This window comes from Uranotaenia lowii, chromosome 3, assembly GCF_029784155.1.
Source record: "Uranotaenia lowii strain MFRU-FL chromosome 3, ASM2978415v1, whole genome shotgun sequence".
NCBI lineage: Eukaryota > Metazoa > Arthropoda > Insecta > Diptera > Culicidae > Uranotaenia > Uranotaenia lowii.
In genome coordinates this window covers 6,395,683-6,420,715 of record NC_073693.1, presented here as the reverse complement: position 1 = coordinate 6,420,715, position 25,033 = coordinate 6,395,683, and the positions used below count along the sequence as shown (strand labels likewise).

Sequence of the window (25,033 nt, the reverse complement as noted above, 5' to 3'; positions counted from 1 at the left end):
ATTAAAGCAAAAATTTGTTTCTTGAAGAATATTTATAGTAAGCAGAAACATATGATTTTATAATCAAAGTGATTAAAAATAAAATTGAAGATAATGTTTTTTGGCTAATTCTAATAACTATCGTAAGTATTAAACGCCTGACACAATTCTACCAATTTGTTGCCATTTAAAATAAGTATTTGATGAATGAATTTTGTTAGCTTCAAATTCTGAATTTGATTTGTTACGGTTCTTAATAAGAACTCATTCTAAATACAACCTATTTTTGTGTCAAGATTTGAGTTTCAATACAGATGGTCTATTGAATTACAAATTGAAATTTACAATTAAAAATTAGTATCAATTTGGAAATGTCTTAACATGAAATATTTTGGGCCTTGAGTGGTTTAGGATTAAATTCCGCCGGAGGCAAGAAAATTTTCTAACATGTACGGTAAATACCTTTCTTGAACTGAAAATTTTATTTGGAAAGAATCACCATGGGGGGGGGGGGGGTGGTTAAACCCCTAAAACCCCTCCCCGTTCGCACGGCCTTGTACTGAACCATGTTAGTTTGAATGTTCACTGAGGAAATTAGGCTTTTTACGATATTTTCTGCTGAGAATATGTATCAAACGAGATTTTAAGGATCAAAGAAAAATCACGTTTTACGTCAGAACAAAAAATTTTCCTTTACAGTTTTCTTTTTGAATCGTTTGTTGGACAAATTTATCATCATGATTTAAAAAAAAAATAACGATCTTATGTATGGATCGTTATTTTATTTTTAAATCATGATGATAAAATTGTCCAACAAACGATTAAAAAAGAAAAATGAGAGAAAATATCTGATCGCGCAACACATTGTGTCCTCAATCTCTTTCTGTCCCATTGTTGTACATAAGCCCACTGCAAGCTTTGTATTAAAATTCCAAATTTATCAATTTTTGTACCTCCCACTACTTTGTTTGTCTTTAAGTGTTTTGATTTTGTTATTTGATTTGTATGGGAAATCAAATTTTTTCATTCATAAATCACTAGAGATGAACTAAAATAAAAAAAAAAACTAATTTTTGATTTTTATGGATATTCATGTTTAACTGGCAATTTCAGTCATTACTCTTATTAAATGTTTTCCACTCAAAATTTTCATATTTTTCAAACTCAATGTTTATTGTCTTTTATACAATTTCATTCCAAAGACCTTTCATATTTCCATAATTTTTTTTTTTTCATCGTCAAATCCTTAAATGAATGTTTAGAGTTTATTAACCTCTTTTAAAAACATATTTACATATTGGACATTTGTTAGCTGATTTATTTTTAAATCCTTCATCCCGACCTTCTACTTAACATTTTATGCAAAGGATCTTAAAATTTTTCTGAAAAACCCCTGTTTCTTGAATTTCGAGACAACGAATCCCCAAAAATAGTATTTCTTATAAAAAGCAAACCCCTTCATTTCGATGATAATATTGTCAAAACATTGTACAGTAGGAAAATTTCGACCCTTAATCCAAGAAAAATCTAAGTCGAAATATTACTTATCTTGTATGAAATTTTCTCAGCAAATCAAATCTGCCGTCGAATCAAATCGGAGATATTTAAGCGAAGTTTAATTTGGACCTCACTACCCAGAAAAATTTACAATCAAAACTTCTGGAAACTGAATTTGGTCGAAACAGTTTTTCAACTGAAAAATTCTTGGAAATCATTCCAATGTGATTTTAATATTCTTTGAAGATTGATTGATTAAAACTACAGAGGCTAGATTCATTAAAAATACTCCCACTTTCATGAAAAAGTATTTTAATCGGTTTTTTTTTCAAAAGATAAACTCTTCCTAAAAAACATATCATCTCAAAGTTGCCAGACTGCCAGGTTTCTTCTAAGACTAAAATACCATTTAAATTCTGCTTTCAAGTTTAATGAAATTTTTTTTTCTTTTTCTTGTTTGTTGTTGAGTAGTTCCAGGCTTTTTACCAAGTTTGCTCGGATAAATATTACGCGGATTTTCGGTCAACAATTATTGAATGAAATACCTGGATTTGCCAGGTTTTTAGATTAAATAGCACGGATTTGTTTGCCCGGATATTTGCTGGAAAATATTTTGACAACGTTATTATATCTTGAGCTTTAATAAGTTAAACGATCTTAAACATTGGGCGTGGTTGTGACTTTTTTTTAAAGGATTTTCATCTTTTTAGGATGATTCATCCCTCTCCCGCGTGGTTGTGTCCATTCCAACTGAATCAATGCAATTGAAAAATTCCTGTTAATTCAACAACGGTATAAGAAAAATTCAGATACCGATATTTCGATAACAACTTAATCCTCAGTGAGCGTTTTCGATTGTTACCCTGGTTGAGTTTAAGGAAATCTATCGATTGTTTTGATTCACTAGAATTTTTCAACAAAGTAGGCTCATAACACATATAAGAGCAGAGTTTATTCATTCTAGGATACCGTACATCGAGCGTGAAACTAGCCCACGCAAAGCATGATTGGTAGTTGTCATGAGATTTTTCATACGTTACATAGGAAACAAACTGAAATCTTCATTTATCGTCATTTGCATAAAAAAAAAAAACGTCGGTAATTAGTGTGAGGGAACTAAAGTTAGTGATGAAACAATTGATTTCAGTTTGGAACATATTGAATAGAGTGCCTAGAATCATTCCGAAACTTGAATCAGAAAATAGTTCCGAGAAAAGAAAATTTATCAATGAAATATTTTACGTCTAAAAAACTCGAATCTTGCGTGTAAAATGATTCATTAGGACTTTTCGAAGTATCTTCTTACGATATTTTCAATTTTAAAGCTTACAATATGCTAGATTCTAGTTATAACAACTTCCGCGAAAATAAGGATATTTCCAAAGTAAATTCGCTTCAACCATTTTTTTTTTAGAAGCTAACTAATCTGGAAAGTCGCTATTTTTCATAATAACTGCGTCATTATTCTGGAAATGGGTCAACCAATATGGCGGATGAAAAAACCTGTTTTTTCGAAGAACTTTGATTTTTGAGTACATTTTTAAGCTCTAAATTGACATTCATATTGTAAAAATCGATCAACTTCCAAGTGAGCCCTAGCTTTAAAACAAAGCTTTAAAACAAAGGAACTTAAGAACTGATTTAGACAAATTAGGGAGGGAGGGAGGGTATGCTGATTCCAAATATGCAACTAGTTTTTTCCAGGCAGATCTTGTTTTTTGAAATATCTTCGAAAAATAGATAAAAGTTCATTTAATCGATTTGGGCACTTTTTGAGTAAAACTGTAGAACATAACAAAAAATTCAAATTCTAGGTTTTAATTCAATGATCAACTTTCCCGAATATCGCTGATAATTTTGACTTCTTAGAAAAAAGTTTTAGAAGTTTTCGTTTTGTTTAATTTTCCCAATTTCGAAAAATATGGCAATGATAACGAATTTTATAAAAAAGATTTCACCCAAATTGAATTTTAGGCATTTCAAACACCAATGGTCCAATCGTTTTGCAGTTTTCAACAAAATTCTTAAATAAAATGAAATCTTAAATATTGAATACCTGAAGGATTTCTGCAGCGATGTCAGAAATAGTTGGAATGTTATGCATTTAAAATTGCTAAAACTGGTGGGATTTTTTTTAAAACTATATACATAGCTCTGAATCAATAATATTAAAGCAAAATCTAAATCCTGGATTGAATGGAGGGTATTTTTTTTCATGTGAGGTTAATGCTGCCCCAAATAAGAAAGAGTAGGCGTTGGTTGAAAGTGTCAAATGCTTTTTTAAGAGCTGGTAAATTTTCTCCTTTTTAAATTAATATATATTTATAGTGCTTGACTGAAAATGAGTGTAAAATCTATAATACAGTGAATGACCGGAAGTGTGTTTTATTGAGTTTTGCAGCTGGAACAGGGTTGGGGAACTTTCGGGTTTGTTTATCGTTTCCATGGTGGAATAGTGTTGAAACAACTAAAGTATCGTGAATGATGTTGCAGCGTCGTCCTTATATCGTTTTAAGATATTTATAAGCTCAGCTGGTACCAACAATTAATGAGCCCTTTCATTTTTATTTGTGTATTTGGGTTATTTTGAAAAATCTGTTGTTCATTAATCCTATCTGCCAAGTAGGATTTCTTATAAACAAAAACGACCCTCCTCTAACCTATTTGAAACAGCATCTTTATATGCAGCGTCGTATTAGTTCTCTTCACCTGAAAAATTGATTTGTCAGACCATCCTCTCAGACCATCCGTTCAGATATTTTCGCAACGAGATATAAAGGGTGTCCGTGTCCACGATGGAATTGCAACACACAAAATTGATTCGCAAAATTCGAGTTTTCATCCGATTGCCACCAAATTTTCAGGGATCGAAAAATTACTGTTAAACTTCATTTTAAAATTTTACTTGTCTTTTGTTTACAGTCCATACGCAAATGCCCGCACCTTGGCAATATGCCCGGCCATAAAATTCTGCACAACCTGTGAATCAATCGTTTTTTGCATGTAAACCCATACTTTTGTCAGTTTCTCAACTGTCTTCAGTACCTTAGGTCGTTTAAAAAGGCGCTGCTTTATAATCACCCAGTTCAACAAGGCCAAAACTAAGGCTGGGCTTCAAACGTTCAAGATGCAAACGACCCCTGATCGCGATGAGAAGCAGAACAAGTACACGTTTGTATGGGAAATTCAAAACCTGTAAAATGTTATGCGCTGCAGGCTAAAATTGATCCTAGGCCTATTACAAGATCTCATGCCACATTTGGGCCAGATCGGATCACAGAAAGGGGTCGCTCAACGAGCCTGAAGTTTGTATGGAATTTTGAGACATTTTGTTCTGGAGAAACATGAAAAACCTGTTTTTTATCAATAACTTTGGTTCCCGTCGGCCGATTTCTTTCGAGAATGGTTTTTCTTAAAGCTTTAGGCTATGAAAAATATTTCATCCGAAGACTGCATATCGATAAGAGTTATGATAAAAAAGTTATAAGGCTTCGAAAATGGGCTATCTTTTCAATAACTTTTCTATCTTAACTCGAATCGAAATACTGTCTTCGGATGAAATATTTTTTTCGGCTTTAATAAAAACTGTTTTTGAAAAAAAAATGGCCGACGGAAACCAAAGTGATTGATGAAAAACTGGTTTTTCATGTTTCTCTCAAACAAAATGTCTCAAAATCTACCCATAAAAACTTCAGGCTCGTTGAGCGACCCCTTCCCGTGATTCGATCTGGCCCAAATTTGGCATGTGATCTTGTACTAGGTCTAGGATCAATTTTAGCTTGCAGCGCATAACTTTTTCAAAAGTCGGGTCACTTGGGGCACTCTAGTTTACATGCAAAAAACGGTTGATTCACAGGTTGTGCAGAATTATATGGCCGGGATTAAGGCCAAGGTGCGGGCATTTACGTATGGAGTGTATATATAATACGAGTAAAATTTTTAAATGAAGTTTAACAGTTATTTTTAAATCCCTGAAAATTTGGTGGCAATCGGATGAAAACTCGAATTTTGCGAATCAATTTTGTGTGTTGAAATTTCATCGTGGACACCCTTTATCCCCGAAAGGTTCAATGATGAAATAAAAAACAGTTTTAACATATGATGTACAGAATTGAGATTAATCACGAAGATACATAGTTTAGGGAAACTGAAGAGTAAAAAAAAAATAAAAAAAACGCTAGATTCTATTTTTTGGAATGAATAGAGATAGAGCTCATGGTTACGTAAAATAAGTAAATTTTCAAGGTAAAATTTTGAAATAAAAATTAATTTTTAAATAAGTAATTGAGCATTTGAATCGTTATTCTAAAAATAATCGGGATAAAAATATAAAACCATTATCTTCGAAAAAAAAGGACTTAAAAATGTGTAGATGTAGAACTCGTTGATGAGCTAGAAGAATTTATGTGAGACTAAAAAATTATAATATTTTTTTAAGTTAAAGGAGACTGGATCCTTAATTCACGGTGCCCTGACCCTAATAAAAAATCCAGTTAAATCTGAAGATAAATGGTCCGATGGCTATTTTTTGCCTTTTCAGTTCTCATTTCACAGTTTGTAAGTATCAGTCAAAGAAAATTCTATAAGTTTGTTTACTACCTTAGATTCATTGCATACTTTAAGGAGCAATATTCTAGTTTTTAGATCAATACAGTAATTTTAGGCCTTTTATAAGATAAGTAATTGTAATTGTGCAGGTTGTACAGATACGAGTTATTTCAAGATATCCAATGATTACGATTCATTCAGAAGAAAAATATATCTCTTTGGGCTCTGGGGCTCAATAATACCCATAAAAACATTTTGAAAAATTTCTTCTTTTAAAAAAATTGAGATTATACTATTGCTTTGGAAATAAGGCAATATTAAGTTTATTTTACACTCCAACGATTGACATATCTCATATATTTTTGATTATATTTTTTTCATGTGAGAAACATTTTAAAGTGCTAAATATAGATTTTCAGATTAAAACAAAGTTCAATCACTCGAAAAATAAAGTTTTGAAAATTTGTTGAGATAACAGCATTGTTGTTTTGTTCTTTTTGGCACATTTTTCTAGAACATTTGATATTTGTAAGATATTCCTGTTTCGAGATCAAGTATCCTCATTCTCCCCAATTGTGAATCCGAATGAAATTATCAATTTCAAATGATGAATCTAAATCAATCTTTTTATTTTTTAATTGCCATTTCGAAGCTTTAAATGTGTGAATTTTGTGTAAGGATTAAGTTGAAGAACGTTATATAACAATTTTTTTCTATTTTTAATTTTCAGAAAACTTCAATAAAAATATTGAAAAAGCACATGATCTCGAAAAACATGATTCAAATTAGATATGAAAAACCAAACCAAATTTGAACCAGGATTTCAAAGCAACTTGTCATTTCTTGTTTCTTATGATTATTCTAACTGAAAATCAAGAATTTTTTTTTATTTTTTATTCTCAGGGATTTTAAATCAGGTAGGTTTATTCATCCCGAAGTAAAAATCAAGAAGTATTAACTGGATACTGTTTTATATGAAAATAGAATTGCAATTTTGGTTATGGGAATTTTGGAATCAAAACCTCCGAAATGCGATAAATTTAATTCAAAATTGAATATTCAGACCTAGATTTCTATGCACAAGGGACAAAATTATGAAAAAAATGTAGCAGAATTTTGTACTTAGGATGGGTTTTTGAGGTTTTGGCATTAGTTGTTAGTCCAGATGGTTACTCTTGATAAACCTTACGCCATTTAATATCATAAGGCCGGAAACAAATTTCAAATTCTTCTTTTGCCACTCGGAGTTGGAACATCGCACTATGGGGTTTGAGGCGACAAAAAGTCAAAAATTAACATCATCATAATGACATTTGTCATATACCAGTTTGTAGCTTTATATTTAACTAAGATATCCTCAATTTTTCAGATCATTATCATAAGCACTTATCGTTTCACAGTCATCAGACTTAGAAAATTTTTAAAAATATACTTCAAATTCAATAATATTCAAATTAATTTTTCTCCTTTGATTGAAATGCTACATCAATTACCGATACATCGTTTGAAAGCTTATTTTCTTTTTTTTTCGAAATATTTTTCATTTTTACACGCTTAACAAAAAAGTGTAAAAAACGAGTAATTTAATTATTTACTCAAAAGGTTTAAACATTTTGGTCTCTATGAAAAAAGCCTTACGTTTCCCAAATTTTTTTTGTCTATTAAATAAGCTAAGGGTCTATTAATTCGTATGCAAGAAAAAAAAGTTGCATTTATTTCCATCCTTAAAAGTTATAATAGAAACAAAAAATGGGTTATTTTTAACCATTTTAAAAATAGTATGTTCTATGTTAAACACCATTAAGCTAACATTATTCATTACGTGCAAGAAGATGATTTTAATTGATTGTGACCAAAAGCTATGATAGAATATCGATATCTCTAGAAATAACTGAGGTTTTTTATTTCCCAAAAGTTATACAATTTTAATACTGCATTTTTTTGCGTGTATGAAGAATAAGGGAGTCTTCATACAAAACTGAATAATCATGAAAAAAAATACTCTCAGTTGGCAAGTCTGTTGTCTCCTGAGCTGATGTCCGCGAGTTCGAGCCCAAGAGTAAAATATCGATCACAGTTGTACCGGATAAGTTTTTCAATAACGATCCGCCAACTGTAACGTTGATAAAGTCGCGAATGCCATAAAGATGGTAAAACGACTATTATCGAAACAAAAAAAATGAAAAAAATACTCTGAGTGGTTTTGCTTTAATCTCTCAAATATTTTTCTTTAACATAGAACTTAAAAATATTCACACGTTTCCGAAATAAGTTTAATTAAACAAGTATTGTTTTAAAACTACACTTTGCATTTTTACGAGTTAATGTTCCAATTTTATTGTCCTTTTTTAGCACACATGTAAAACCAAAGCTGAAGATAGTTTATATTGGGTTTTGAATGTACACAACTCCTTCCATCTTCAAAAAAGGTCATAAACAGCAAAAATATTTTTTTTGCCGCCTCATTGTATGGGGCTGTCCCATAGTGCATCGTGAGGGGGGATTTTAAAAAAAATATGCAAAAAACTGAAAATTTGGAATAAATTGCAGGAAATCTTGTATGCAAAAAAAGTTGCATAGTATATCATTGCACAAAACCTGTAAATCAAGTAATTTTTTATCGAAAAATTCAATAAAATCAAGAATTCAAATGGTGACAAAACTCCCATCTTCCACAATTGGTTATCTGCTCTTGTTATCCTTCGGATATTTGATTTTTTTTAAATTTTCATAAAATACTTCAAACTTTATTTATCCTCACCTTCGAGATTTTTTGAATTTTCGAATCGGGAGGGGGGTGTGTAACAAAAGAAAAAAATGACATTCGCTCGGGCCTAACTTGATTTTGAATTTAAAATTTTGAGTGTAGAGTAGAATACCTTGCTTGTTTTTTTTTATCCTTTCGTGGGGGGGGGGGACTTTTTTCCGTATTAATGTCAGTGAGTTCGAATCCAAGAGTGAACATCGAACACAGTAGTTGAACCACGGTAAGCGTCTTGAATTTATTTTTGGATCTCGTTATGTGAGTATGGTTTAAAATGACCAAGGGGATCATTTTAAATGTGTGATTTTTGGCATGAGATGCCTTCGACGCAAACCTTTACGAAATATTGAGAACTTTCTTTTGGTCTAAAAGTTATCTCATCAGGATTGTACACAACTCGCAAGTCTTTGTCCCATTATCGTGCCATTCAGTGTTTTTCCCAATGGTGATGATCCTTGGTTTTTTTTCCAGTTACCAGTTCTAAAAACCCACAAAGCTGGAAAACCATTTACCAAAAATGGAACAGACAACACTTATGCAGTATGTAGATTTTCCCTGGATGCTAAACGGGAAAATGGGCGATAGTGTACTATTTAGTTTGTTAGAGCCGGTAACTTTTGCATACTGTGTAAGCACTCAGCTGCCGCCGCCACCGAAAGTTAATTCTGCATATTCATGAGTGTGTTGTGTGGTTCGAGAGTATTCGTCGTTGTTGGGGCAAAACTGGTGATGGCGATCAGGAGCGACATCTCATCGCGCCAGTTGGATGAGCCGTCTGTATAAATTATTCAAACCAGGTAGCCCTAGCGGAATTCTCATTTCCAGCAGCAGCACCAATATTTTTTTGTAATTTTTAACCTCCGAGGGAAAGCCATTCTCATGGATCAGCATTTGATTTTAAATTTTAGTTCCTCAACAACGAAAAACAAACGAATTTGTTTTAAATGGGGGTGAAATCTTGAAACATATTCATATTCCAGTCACAAAATCGAGTTTGAACAAATAAGAAAAACATCCTTCCTCAAGCATCTAATGAATTATTTAAAAGCACGGCGTCTCCCGTGAAGACTCACAGATAATCACAGAATGGGGAAATACAATGAAGTGAGCTAGGTTATAGTTTTCGTGAGCTGGTTGTTTGTAGCGGATTGCAGTCTAGCTAGGGGATCACTTTTTCCATTTCCCAGCACAACTTCCAATCGACGTGATCTCGGGGATCCGTTGACAAAAAAAAGAGGAAGTGTCAGCTGCCAACCGCTAGAGAGCCGTATCCTAGCAATACTGATGATGCTGCGGGGAAGATCTCCTAGTCGTTGTTGTTGGTGATTCGGCAGCGGAATCTGCGACACGAGTGAAATATTCATTCGCAACTTTTTGGCGATTTTTTTTCCATTTCTATCTCTCACTACTGTTCGCTTCAGTTGCTGGAGGGTCTCCTGGATGCTGATACCGGGTATCAACGTGTGTGTCAACCGGAATTGGTTTGCCAGGTATTAATTTGGTTTGCTGCTGAATATTCATTCATTGCTATGAGCTGGAACGTCAGACAGTTAAACTAGAAAATTCCATCTCCATGTATGAGGCGAGGTTGATAATTTAGTTTGGTCGCTGATGGAATCTCTATGAGCTTGGCATTCATATTCTTTAACTAAAATTTGAGCTACGAAGTTTTGTAATCAATTTTAATCAAAAAAAAATCTATAACAATTTTTTTTAGTTTTAACGGCAATGAAAATTGTTTGAAATTAGATCTAGGCTTTTTTTTGTAAATTTGGTGTACATATTTCTGTAAACTTTGTGTAATTCAACTAACAATCAATTTTTGTCATTATTGTCATTATTGTCATTATTGTCATTATTGTCATTTTTGTCATTATTGTCATTTTTGTCATTTTTGTCATTTTTGTCATTTTTGTCATTTTTGTCATTTTTGTAATTTTTGTAATTTTTGTCATTTTTGTCATTTTTGTCATTTTTGTCATTTTTGTCATTTTTGTCATTTTTGTCATTTTTGTCATTTTTGTCATTTTTGTCATTTTTGTCATTTTTGTCATTTTTGTCATTTTTGTCATTTTTGTCATTTTTGTCATTTTTGTCATTTTTGTCATTTTTGTCATTTTTGTCATTTTTGTCATTTTTGTCATTTTTGTCATTTTTGTCATTTTTGTCATTTTTGTCATTTTTGTCATTTTTGTCATTTTTGTCATTTTTGTCATTTTTGTCATTTTTGTCATTTTTGTCATTTTTGTCATTTTTGTCATTTTTGTCATTTTTGTCATTTTTGTCATTTTTGTCATTTTTGTCATTTTTGTCATTTTTGTCATTTTTGTCATTTTTGTCATTTTTGTCATTTTTGTCATTTTTGTCATTTTTGTCATTTTTGTCATTTTTGTCATTTTTGTCATTTTTGTCATTTTTGTCATTTTTGTCATTTTTGTCATTTTTGTCATTTTTGTCATTTTTGTCATTTTTGTCATTTTTGTCATTTTTGTCATTTTTGTCATTTTTGTCATTTTTGTCATTTTTGTCATTTTTGTCATTTTTGTCATTTTTGTCATTTTTGTCATTTTTGTCATTTTTGTCATTATTGTCATTTTGGTCATTTATGTCATTTATGTCATTTTTGTAATTTTTTGTCATTTTTGTCATTTTTTTCATTTTTCAACGTTAAAAAATTACGCACTATCCACTTTTCCGGGACACTATTTCCGCCAAGTCAGTCAACAAAGCAGTTGGTACGCGCTATCAGTTTTATGGCTTTGCATATAGCGTAGAAGATAAAGCGCAACTCCACACACATTTATGACCGCTTCAAATTGTCCTCATTCTTTGTGGTGGCGGGAGTGAAAAACTTGCATGGAAACAAAAAAAAAAGGAAATTTCCACCATGAAGAATGATCAAAGAATTGGAACCCGAGAGCTGTGGGTGGAGGAAAAACTGGTAAATTAGTCACCCCATCTAGAGGGGATTTTTGCTGGAACTAGTTTCTTTATCTGTGGCACAGTTTATAGAGAAAATGTCGTTTCCAGCTCTGGTGGTTACTCGAATGTGACGTTTTTTTTCTGTCTGTGTGTAAATGTAACAAGTTTTTCCATTTCTACCACCCTCTCACACACAAGTTGATTGGATAAAAAGTGTTTTACGAGTGTAATTCCGTTTTACGATACCGATTAATGGAGTCAGATAGTGAAGGTGCAAGGTTATCAGTTTGATTTGCATTAGACGGGGGAAGGAGAAAATTGATTTTCTTGTTGCATTTACCTTGAAATTAAAACGGAAAGTTTTTTTGTTTGAAAAGATGCAGGGCAAGCCATTGTTAGGAAAAAGAGCTAATGAACTATTTAATTAAAAAAAAAAACAAGCTTATATTAGACTTCTCTTCTCTGGAGATACGAAAAAGATTTTTTTTTAAGGAATTTTACAGCAAGTTGTTGTTCTTCCTGAAGGTCCTACACACGACACGATATTTAGAAAACAATTTTTACACCAAACTTCAAGTCATAAAACTTTTATCAACTTTAAATAAAATTATTAAGTAGTACAAAATATTTTATTCGTATCTTAAGCAAATGTTCTTTATGTAAATAGAGCAGCTTGGGAAAAAACCAGTTTGTTAAGGTTTTGAAGCCTGCATTCGGTATTAGAAAAATCGAACAGTGATAAAAGTTTTTGGTTTCAGTATCGTCGGTATTGATATCCCTAATTCCTATTATTAGATTTGTGCCAAGCATTGTTTTTTTAGAAAAATAAAAAGTGTCCGTTTCATCGACTTTGTCTAGTATAAAACATTTAAGCTTTTGCCTTTTTGTAAGTAAATTTACTGTACTTATGGAATATCAAGTTAAAAATACAAAATAAACATTAAAATGGTTTATTTTTGATTTGGAGCCATCTTATCCTTGACTCACTTTAATAGGAAAGTTACTGAAAGTTGATTCAAGTTTATTAACATCAGATCTTAATGATTAATTTATTTTCAGAGTCATTTACATTACAAAATTGTGACAAAATGTAATAAATATGGTAAAAACACGACAAAATTATGACAATATGAAGAAAACCAAAGATTTGACAAATAAGTCAAAAATTTGACAATAAAATGACAAAAATCTTACAAATATGACAAAATTATGGCATGATAAAAAATTTACTATAAAATGACAAAACCTTACAAAAATATGACAAAAATCTGACAGATGGGACTAAAATTCTAAAATATCACATATTATAGCAAAATTTTGACAAAACAATAACAAAACATGACAAAAAAAAAAAGAAAAAAATTATGAAAAAAGTCTGACAAATACGGCAAAAATATTTAAAAATTAAGACATAATTTTACATTAATTTAACAATAAAATGACAAAACTGGATAAACTTTAGTCAAAAATATGACAAATGTGATAAGAATAAGACAAACTTATGACAAAATTCTTATATATATGGAAAAAAAATATTACAAAAAAATGACAAAACATGACAAATGTGGTAAAAAATGACAAAAACCTGAAAGATATGACATTTGTCAAATTTTTACCACTTTGCCATAATTTTAAAATTGTTTGACGGTATTTTTGTCCCTTAAATTCAAAATTTGTGTCATACTTTAGTCATAAATCTGTCATATTTGTCTTATTTATGTCATAAATGTATCAGATTTTTAATGCAATTTTATGACATGATGTTGTCATATATTCGTCAGATTTGTACCACGCTTGTCATATTTTTAAATTTGTTTGCTAATATTTTGTCATATTTATGTTATATTTTTCATATTTTTTTCAATTGTTTTACAAATTTGTTAAATTTTTGCCAAAATTTTGTTATTCTTGTCATATTTTGGTCCAAAGTTTCTCATATTTTTATCACAATTGTCTTATTTTCGACAAGTTGTGATGGTATTTTATCATTGTATTTTGAAATTTTAGTCATATTTGTCAGATTTTTGTATATTTTTTGTCATAATTTTGTCATACTTTTACCACATTTGTCATGTTTTGTAATTTTATTACCACTTTTTTGTTATGTTTGTGTCATAGTTTTGGGAAAATACTTTTTTTGTAAAAAAAAAATTTTAGAAATAGAAATTTCAACAGTAATTATTCAATTTCCACAAGTCTTGTGCGTCGAACAAGCTTTGTCACCATTCAACTAAACTTAATGGGGCTTTTTCACTTTCAGCAATGTTTGCTTGATACTGAAAATGAAGATTGGATGGATAATCTCATGAACCTGCAAAGAGCCTGAATACATACTGACCACCGGAATTTTCCGATTGGTGAATGCTTGTGCAGAGTGCTTTTGGAATTGAGCTTTCTGTTCATTCTGGTATGAATCCAGTTGGAATTGGACTAACCGATACACTGCAATAAATTCAACTGAAAATTTCAAACTATCACTGATTATTTGCAGCACTGATCACGGTAATTGTTTTAGATTAATCTCTCTTGAGATTTTATTATTAATCACTAGGTGAACGCCCAGTTGATTTGAATATTTTGCTTGAGACAGTATTTCATTTTCGATTCATATGATTTTGAATATTATCGGCTTGAAAAAAAACTGCTCAACTTTGCATTTAATGTTTTAAAATAAACAGTTAAGAAAATAATATTTCGTTATTCTGTTGCCATATAATACACAATAACAATCACCATTTTTCTATACTAAACGACGGATGGATTATTTTAAGTGAGCTCAAGTTTGTTCAAATTAATAAAAAAAAAGCCTATTGTGGTCCATAATATATCGAAATACAAAAGGTATGTGTTGAATAGAAATATATAGGGGAGAGTGGGGTATCGTGTGCCATGGGGAAACGTGGGCCACTTTTATTATCTCAGATGTGTGTTTAGATAAAAATCTCAAACCAACTGTCATCGTCGTCGCTTTGCGTGAGCATATATTTCTATATGTTGTTGACTTAAATACGCATCATATGATTCTTTTATTTATCAAGCTAAAAAAAGTAAGGAAAATTTACTTACATAATTAAAAAAACACCCGCAAATATCATCGATGGGGAGCCTAAAGTGCATGTCAAAAATATGCTCATACGCTTATGTCTTAGTTTTGTCATGATCTTTCACGTGGAAAAGGAATTTTTGATGAAACATCAATAAGTCACACAAACGCAACCAATTTGCAAATCATAGATTGTGGGGAATCGTGGGCCACACTTCTTGAACCACCTATATTTTTATGTTTTTATACACGTTCAGAACTAAAAATACGTTTCTCCGATCTGTTAAGTTTTGTTATGCCAAATGAAGAGTAATGAAACATATTTTGTCCATCCTATTTAAGATTTTTGCAAAACGTTCGCGAGACAGGTTTTGAAATCTATGCGATCATACACAGTTCTCTTTTTTATTTCATCATCTGAAATTTCTTTTAAATAACGAAATGAACTAGGAAATCACCGTTTTGGGTCAACTCATAAATTTTGCATGTTATTTGGTCAATTTGGATTTGGTGGCCCACGATTCCCCACCATTTTTCAAAATCCAAAAAATATTGCTATTTTTCAAACAGTCAGAATTTGGGTAAAATAACTTATAAAAAACTATAAAAAATACCATATGATACCTTGAAAATGTAGAAAACGATACCATTTTTTATTTTCATTTTATCTTTTATAATAAAGAAGTTATGGAACAACGAAAAAAAGTGGCCCATGATTCCCCACTCTCCCATATATATATATATAAAATAAAAATATAAAAAAATCTCATTAGTGAAAAATAAACTGCTTAAAAATATGCACTTATTTTTATCCTGTTGGGGAGAGAGTCCACTGCGACCATTAAGTTGATCTATTGTGGTATTACCCCGCGTTACTATTTTTACTTTGCTATGCTACTTGACACCCCTGCACTATTGGTTGAAGTTGCAGTTGTTTAGCGGTAGCACTACGAGCACACACATATAAAGATAGGATCTCCAAGTGCAATCTAAGTTCCCTTGAAAAGATCCATCCACATGCATGTGCTGCATTATTGAGGCGTACAATTCCAAGGTATACACGGCTAGCATTTCACTAATGCTATAACCGCCAACCTTTATCATACTATGTGTGCCAGGTTATGTCACGGATTCGATCTCATGAACGTTGGCTTAGAAGACAAGTATGCTATCCTCTAGGCCACGATCTGCTGGCAAGATGCACTGATGCATTTTAATGTAACAAATATTGCATGACTACTTTAGTTGTTTAGTGGATTTACTTAAGAGAATTTAAAAAAAATCATAAGCAGAGCAGGGTTGGTTCCACAGAAGAAACAAAAATAATGTTGATTTTTTTGTACAAAATATTCGTTCAAACCTAAAAGTGTAAATTTACTCAAGTTAACGTTACTTTAAAAATCTGCAAAAAATCAGGTATGAGTTTTAAACCAAAACGAAGCTAATTAGACCACATGGTTCTAGAAATTCAATAATGGCCACAAATCGACTAAGTCTAGTGTACAGTGTGTGTTGATTTCTTGGTTTCTAACGTTACTAAGTTTAGATCGCCACCAGACGGAAGAGTATTGATGAGAATTATAATGTAATATATGAGGTCAAATGTAAGGATCCATGCCCATATTTTTTTATTGGACTCAACAAAAATTCACTCGACCAACGTCTCGCAGGCCAATGGAGTAACATCAAGTTAATAAAGAAGAAACAAGACGCTAATACAAATTAAACCATTACTAAAAAAATCAGAAAGGGAAGAACAACACAATTTTAGTTGAACAAATGGCCTGCCTGCGACCAGATCGAACTGAACGCCCTGAACAAATTTTTGAACTGCAGATTTTGAAACTCTTGTTATTCTTGTGCGCTACCGATAAATCTAAAATAATTCAATGGGATTTTTAGAAACTATTGATTTTGGTTGATAACTTTATCAGATTTCGTCTACAGATGAAAATATTTGTTCATTATTCTCAAGTGACTCGAAAAAATGCTGATGGCGTTCAGTTCGGTCTGGTCGAACCCCGACCAAATAACAGAGACAGGATACACTTTTAACATTGAGAAACTACATATGTTTCGACTCTTGTTTTAACAAACACTATCTCGAGATGTGCCATATTTTCAACACTATAAAAACAGTTAACCGGAAAACTGATATCCAAAATCTCATCTCAATCTTTGCATCCGTTATATACATCTAACAGAAAAATAATAAATAAAGATCGATAAAAAACATGTCAAAAATATCGATAGATCGATACATCGATGTTTTTAGAGTTAGAAAATTCTAAAATTTCAAATTTTAATGTAACTCGAACTTTTTGTCATATAAGGCAACCAAAACCATAATACTTATTACTAATTCACAGAGAAACTTCACGGTGGAGTCTCCACCACAACACATCCGGACAGTACGCTTTTACTAAAGCAATTCAGAATCAACTATTTTGAAAGAAACGCTAGAAAAAATTAACACAGAGATCGCAGCAAGCCGTGCTCGAGGACGGATATATTTTTCCCAACGTCGCGTTTTTCTCGTTTGTATTTTCGCGAGCATCAGGTGTTTTGGAGACTTCTGTTTAGAAAGTTACATATTACAAGTGATTGAAATGCATCCATGAAATACATGCGTTCATTTCTAAATTTGGTGTTCTGTTGTACTTGGCAAATCATGCAAGAAGAAAATCAATCGTTGATAATGGATAAAGGTATTCTATTCCTGGTCAATGTGATTTTTATACTTGAAATCGAGAAAGTTTAGTTTCGGTTGGAGGGATATTAATGATCTTATGATTGTGCATCAATCGATAAGTGTATTTCCGTTGAAACATTGGTTCTCGTAAAATGCTCATGAAGATTTCTCCTAGTAGAAGAACGAAAAAAATAACTGGAAGTCTGAGCAACATTTTCTTCCAGCTCGTATTTGCTTTTTTTTAGTTCTTGGCAGGGCCTACTAATTACGTTCTTAGGTAAACGCGAACAACCGGAACCACGAAAAACAGAGGGATAGCACCATCAGAATCATTAGGAGTTTAGTGAGATCGTTTCTTCTTTAACCCTAATCCGTCCAAGATTTTTACCAATTACCAATCAATCAAAAATAAATTTTTTGACAAAATATCACATGAAGCGTTTGGCAGGGAACTCCACGTTTCATTCCACCCTTGTTCCTGTATATTTAGCTGTTTTCGTCACTTGGTTGGCCTGGCCGTAGTAGAATCTGCAATGCATGGTAATATGTAGCAGATCAAATTTAGAAGAAATACTTGAAAATGCATGAGGAACAACCCATATGAGTCCGGCTTTGATCTGCGAAAAAAAAAACGAAAAGTGAACTAGTAGACTGAGTCCATTTGGGGTCATTTTTGAATTTCTCAAACCCTGGGGTCTCAAAAGCTTTGTTTTGGTCCAAAACTCAACCATGATTTTTTGTAGAATTTTTTAGTAACATTTACATGAGTAAATTTTGACTTTTAGGTTTGTATGGAAAAATTTAATATTTTGTACTGAAAAATAAACATCAGTTTTGTTTCTTTTGTGCAACCAAGCCTGCTAATGGTTTTTGTGCCAATTTATAAATTCTTCAAAGGAAATTTTCCGATGAACAACTTTGTCGAAGACCGTAAATTCGTATCTTATTAGACAAAAAAGTTATTAGGTGTTCAACAGAGGCATGTCTTTTGGCATTGATAAACAATAAATTCAATTGACACCACTGCTGGGTGCCTTGCGAGGTATTGCATGACTTATTTTCATGCAATACTTCGCGGGGCACAAGCAGTAATGTCTATTGAATTTATTGTTTATCAATGCCAAAAGACATGCCTCTGTTGAACAGCTAATAACTTTTTTGTCTAATAAGATACGAATTTACGGTCTTCGACAAAGTTGTTCAGCGGAAAATTTTCTTTGAAAAATTCATAAATTGGCACAAAACCATTAGCACAAAAACCATTAGCATTAACTACACATAATTCGTAGGATCCCTGACGAAGGTGTCAACAAACACCGAAATCATAGTTTTTGGATTAAACAATTGGGCTAATTTGCCGTTCATTTAAAGTACCAAAACATGCAGGTGAAAACTAAAAAAAATCTTTCTATATTTAGGTTTGAAAATATTTTTCAGGTTTAAAAATTCTATGCTTACAAATGGTTCCAAAAGAAAATATATTTTTTTTAGAACATAGGCAAATTTTCAAGTTAGATCCAGCGCAACGAATTTCCTGCTAATTTCCATGTATTTATCATGAAAATTTTACTATATGTTTAGAAAATTTTAATTTCCTTATTTTGAGAGGATTTTAACCAACATGGTCGATCATTCTTCTGGGGCCATAAGAGATTTCGTGCTAACTAATGACAATTGGAAATTAAATCAGATTTTTCAAATATTTTTATCATTGTACGTGCACTAACAAAGTGATGAAAGTTTATTTGGACGGTATCCCTTATCAACACTTTTTGCGATTGTCCAACGGAGGTGTGTAGTGTTAAAAAAAAAGATTTTATTTATTTTCCAGGACATCACTAGATTGCATAAACAAGAGAAGTAGACGCCTTGATACATGCAACAAAAGTGAGCATCTTTTTGGCTGGACTGATGTTCATATCAAAAAAACACCATTTAAATATTATTTGATCCGAAGATTACCATCGTTTATATGAGTTCAACAATTTTATTGCAGAATTGTTTGATGTTCTTATAACTTAACTACAAATTCGATCCTAATTGAGATTTAAAAAAAATGAAAATCAGGACAATTCAGGCCATTTTTAAGACCGTTCTTTCAAAATCAGGACAATTCAAGAGTTATTGAAAACGGTCCACGAAAATCAGGATAAATTCCGAAAAATCAGAACACCTGGCATCTCTGATCAAAGCTCCGAAAAACTTTACAGTGTAATACTTTCATTTCCGTCGCCAGATAGCAGATCTCGTGTCTCCCATTTTCTCGATTAGTGGTCTACAGTAGTTTTTAAATTTTTTTCACTGTTCGATTTCTTCAATACTCGCCAAATTTACACTCGATTTTATCACGATTATTTTTTCGATTTTATCATGTGATTTTGAGAAATCATTCAGAAACCATGTGCAGGAACTTAATATTCATTTAAAAGCGTAGAGCGTCTTTGTTCGTGATATTTTTTTATGGTTTATGTTATGCTATAGACGCATTCAATAATATGAAAAAAAATGTCATTGAACTGCTTAAATACTTTATTCGTATTTTGTATAAAATCGTCATTTGAGTTTTGAATCATATAAAGATGTGGGTGAATGTAAGCGTTTTTAAAAAGAGATTCGTGTTATCCGATTTCGTTCATTTGAGAGGGAGACATGAACAATCCGGATTTAGCAGCCTTTAGTGTTTTCTGATAAGATAATTTTGAGAAGATGCAATTCTTCGTACTTTGTCTTAAAACATGAAAAAGAGACTCAGATTTGGTTTTGCAAAATATGGAATAGTAAAGATCATCTGATCTTAAGTGAATTTCGAGAATGTCAATTTGTTTTTTCACTTGCTTTTCTTCAAGAAAAATCTTAAAATTGCCATAGAGACGATTAATTTGAACCGAAAGTATCCAGTACTTAAAACATTATAATTAATCATTTTAGACAATAAAAATACATTTTTCCACTTTAAGTTGGAATTTTGCCAATTCACGGTTTCTCCGCTATAGCGGTGAAATTTGTTTTGAGCGTGATAAAATCGAAAAATAACTGTTTATCGGTTAAAGTATATCTGCTAAGATTCGTCTAACATGATAATGCAGAACTTGTTATTCGGGAATATTCACGTAGGCCATCTTTAAGATTTATCTTGATTTGTTTTTGGTTGATATTTTCTTAATTTTATTCATTGTGATGAATATTTGATAATTTCAACGACTCAAACAGTTGATAACATCATCACACCGCATAAAGTAAAAGTCACATACAGTACAAAAGAGTGTGAAAGTTCAACTGCGGAAACTTACCTTTTTATGAGTAGTTAGTAGAGAAGCTGATCGAGTTTGAGTTCCTTGCTAGGATCCGTCAGGCGAACAACCCACATCGGCGAGGGCTAGACGCCTAAGTAGCACCATATGACAACGACCTTTTTCCTCTTTTAAGCTCCCCAGCACAGTGGAGAGAAGCTTCAAAGAAGTTCAAAACTTTGCTTTCCCGAAACCCGCTAACTTAACTATATGGTGGTGTTGTGTGTTTGAGTTTGTCTTTCTCCCACACAACGTTAAAAACTCCAACTGAACAAAAAACATAAAAAAATATTTTCACTTTTTTTCCTACTTATTTTATATTTTATACTTCTCCCGAGCCAGCACACAATTCACTTTTGCCTTCTAATACGTGTCGGTCCCTTTTTTTTGCGTTCGCTCGCTCGTACAAGTTGTCACAAAAAATTATCCTCCGAGCATAGTAGGAAAACCAACCAACACGAAGCTTTCGCAACTTTGAGGTGAGGTTGGGTTGTTCTTTCTTGTAAGATGAAATTTTTCCCTAAACTTAGGTTTTTTCCCCGCTTGTCTCACACGACTTTGCTGCAAAAATTCCTACCACGTTTTTTTCTCGCTTCACTTTCTTCTCCTTCCAATGGGTTTCAATTCATGGGAAAATTGTGCGAATTCGCCGCCGTTCTCTGCCTTAACGATGGTCAAAAACATTCAACAGATTGGTCTTCGTCCTGTGGACTATGTGGCTGTACTTCAACTCTCTAGAGCCACCATCGAAGGGGAGAAAAAAAGGATGGTCGCTGTCGTATGATTTTATTTCATCTCGGTGGACACATTCCAGTCAGCCAGTGGTGGGTCCAGCGAATTGGGACATTGGATCACGGATACGTATTTCTGGTCGAGGACGACGATGATGACAACTGGAGAATTCGCATTGGCATTCTGGTTCATTAGCACATTGGCCGCACGGAAATAGCACGGCTATGTATAACACACACTTTGTTGGATCTTTCCAAACGGATTAGGGACAGCATCCAAATGAAGGATTTTCGTAACGAATTTTTCGGTCTTCCTAGATGGGGAAAACTTTTTTCAAATTCGTTTTTTGGCCCCTATAGAAGGAGGAATGTGTTTGCGTCAACAAATTCTTATGTTTTCCTTCTTTATGGAGCTGTTTTTTTCAACTGTTAGACATTCTTATCTCCCTAATTTACAACTTGGGCAGATTTGTGCTTAACGCAGCTTTACAAAATCCCAAAAAAATGCCTTAGTTTATATCGCCTAACCGTTCTCCAGTAGAGAATAACAGGGAAAAAGGGAAACACAAAAATAATTCTCTAGCACAGCTCCCACAATCTGAAAGAAAAATGGAAAAACCGCTCCCCGAAATCCTAAAAGGGATTTACAACGTATCACAAACTCACCAGAGAAACATATTCCTTTTCTACCTTTTTCGGTTCGGTTTCTCCTAGAGAAAAATTCTTCTCAAGATCTTCCTTGCGGCTCCAAAAATTTACATCACGAACAAGCAAAACACTTCGCCATCCATCAATTTTTACAGCATTTTTCCAAAAGCAGATTCAATATTTGATAGCACAACCGGAAAAAAACTAGCGTCCAAACTAGCTGCCAAGAATACCAATCACATCAAGCACAACATTTTACATCCTTGTCGGTGCAGAAATCCGGAAAAAAAATCCACAAAATTTCCCTTTGCTAGCAGCAAAAGTAGCAATCCCACACTCACACAGGTTGCTCTCGGTTACTTCCACGCACAAGAGGGCAAGTTTCCTCAGCACAACTTTTTTGCTTCCGATTTTCCCGCCCCAAAAGCAGGATTGTTCACTAAATGCACTGACTAACAGCCACTTCCTTCTTCCTGTTGCCACTAGTAGGACAGAAATCGGGTCCCGCGAGTGGCGACGCGGATTTTGGAAACTTTATCGTTCAAAAACCCTTTAAAGTTTGTCCAACACACAAGAATAGCCCTTTTTTGCACTGACACTTGCTCTCAGACTTCCCCAGGAACTGGGGAAAGGCTCTTGGTTACTTTTCCACGTCTATCACTCGACACGACCGATACACTACTGAGCTCTGGAGGGTGCGAGCCCGTGGAAGACATTCCATCCAATCATCCAACGTCTGTGTTCCGATCCACCTTCACCCACTGATGACACTTTTGCGTCCGATATGGATGCATTCGCCGAATCAATGATGATGATGACGATGTCGATGAAAACCCGGTTCATTCACGGTTCACTCTCTGGAGCCACCATCAAGAAACTCGGAGAGAGCCTGAATCAGCTGAGAGAGCTAAAAGAAATTGGTGGAAACCTACCGAATCAACTGATAAGAAAATGTCGCTCATCAGCACCTCCCCGGTGATATGTAGGTCAATTTTTCGCCACCTCTGCCAACTGTTGTTGTCTGTGACCTAGATGAAGGGAGAATTCTACGGGAGAGCGCGTTACGATTGATGGCCATGTAATGGCTGCAAACCGATGGAAAAGTGGTTGAAGGTAATTTAGAAACGTAAATAACTGATGAATTTTCCGTTCGATTAGAGGCGTTTCGGATTTGCGGAAATCTATCTCGGTACCGGAGTTTGCCGTTAGTACCGTCTGTGAAGATTCCTTAATTTTAAGTTCATGGTTGAATTAAAATCTTAATATTTGTAAAAAAATCAGTTTTTCTCTTTTTAAATGATAAACTTTAAACTCATTTTTCTTTGTACATTTTGAAAACTTGAATTAAGATTTTATCCCAATCCACAATAAGTTCAGAGAAAAAATAACCTTACTCTTCTAGTGAAGTCAATAAAAGCCCAAAATAAAATTTTGCCAGATTTTTCTACACAACTGCTGATGTTCTTACTTCTGGCAGTACCATTATCATATTAATCCCCGATTGTAATAAGTGTTCTATGGTGTCAAAAAATGGCTTTGCTGATGATGGCGGTAAATTAAAGGTACCGATTCAATTTTAAATGACTAAAAACTTTTTGATAATAGAAAAGCATTTGGGAAAGAAGGCGTTTTATCCTGGAGTTTTTCAGAGCATTTTAAACAAAACACCAAATTTTATGTTGCATAGATAGTCGATGAATTCTTTTGAATTCAGCCACAGTATTAGAATAAACCAAACTAGTATTTCACTAGTTACTTGCTAGTATTCTCTGGTTATCACAGTGAACACAAACACAGTTCCATTTCAAAGACAGCTTCTAGGGATCGAAATTGAAATATGGAAAAATTTCAAATAGTCACAGCAGACCACAAAATATGCTTGTGTTGCAAATGAAAACATAATTTTTCAAAATCCCTCTCTTATACAAATTACACAATGCATACAAATCGATAATCGTTTTCCGATTTAAGGAGACCAATTATTATGTGCACAACCAAAACACCAGAATTAAACACGTTCCGGAAGCCATCAAAGTGCAAAACTCATTCCAATTATTCTCGGGTGAAAAAAACACGCATAAATTCTTCTCAAATCCGAATATCTTAAAAAGCTTTAAGCATTATTTTTATCATTTATTTATGAAACTTTACAAGAATCAAAATCGGACTGACGAGGAACTTAGCTCTTGTTCGATCTGTTTAACACGCCAAACGCGAGCGTAAAATTATAGCAAAACTTTTGACATGAAATTAATTTAACACATTTGATTTTGACGTGAGTCCAATTCTAAATTTCCGTTAATTTAAACCACTTTTATTGGAGAAAGGTCTTGACTCTTGGTACGTCATTTCCGAAGCATGGATTGCTTTGATCTCCCCTCAGTGGGTTATCGACAACAAGTGAAATATTAGTATTTAAGTTTTTCAAATACTATGGCTGAATTAAAAAAAAAACAACGACTATTTTTGAAATTTTAGTTTCATTCAGCCAAGAGGGTCTACAATTTATTTTATAATCATGCAACAAAATTAATGAAAGTAATATTTCATACAATCAGAATGACATACACTGCCGGCCAAAAGTTTGGATCACTCCCTCAAAAATATGAAAATTTTGATCGGCCATATCTCAGCGGTCACACTTATTATTATTATGGTTTATTTTAGACATTTTACCACAGCGGTCACACTGCAAGCGTCGCTTTCGACGCGCCGCTGTGAAATGCAGTTCAGTGGTGGGCGGATCAACTGATGTATCTCCTGAACTGTCAGAGGATTGGCGGTCTCGCTCGCTCTCTTCTTCACGTCAGCTGAACGGACCGGGTGGGAAAAAAACACGAGTAGTGTGCTTAGTGCTAGGTAGGATTCCTGTCGAAAAGTACGGGTTGCTCAAGCAGTCCCAGAACCTACGAAGTCTGA

At 33.1% G+C, this 25,033-nt stretch overlaps 1 protein-coding gene across 5 annotated transcripts in view; it reads right to left on the bottom strand.

Moving 5' to 3' along the window:
* LOC129758123 (BAI1-associated protein 3) overlaps positions 1-22,782 on the bottom strand; it is a 409,115-nt gene extending 386,333 nt beyond the window's left edge. For 3 of the 5 annotated variants that reach the window (XM_055755572.1, XM_055755575.1, XM_055755576.1), the window contains exon 1: positions 22,133-22,782. The gene's annotated coding sequence lies outside the window, so the exon portion shown is untranslated. Of the gene's footprint in view, positions 1-20,735; positions 20,839-22,132 lie in introns of those variants that run through there. The other 2 variants (XM_055755574.1, XM_055755573.1) reach the window with 2 other exon arrangements.
* Between the last annotated feature and the right edge of the window lie 2,251 nt (positions 22,783-25,033).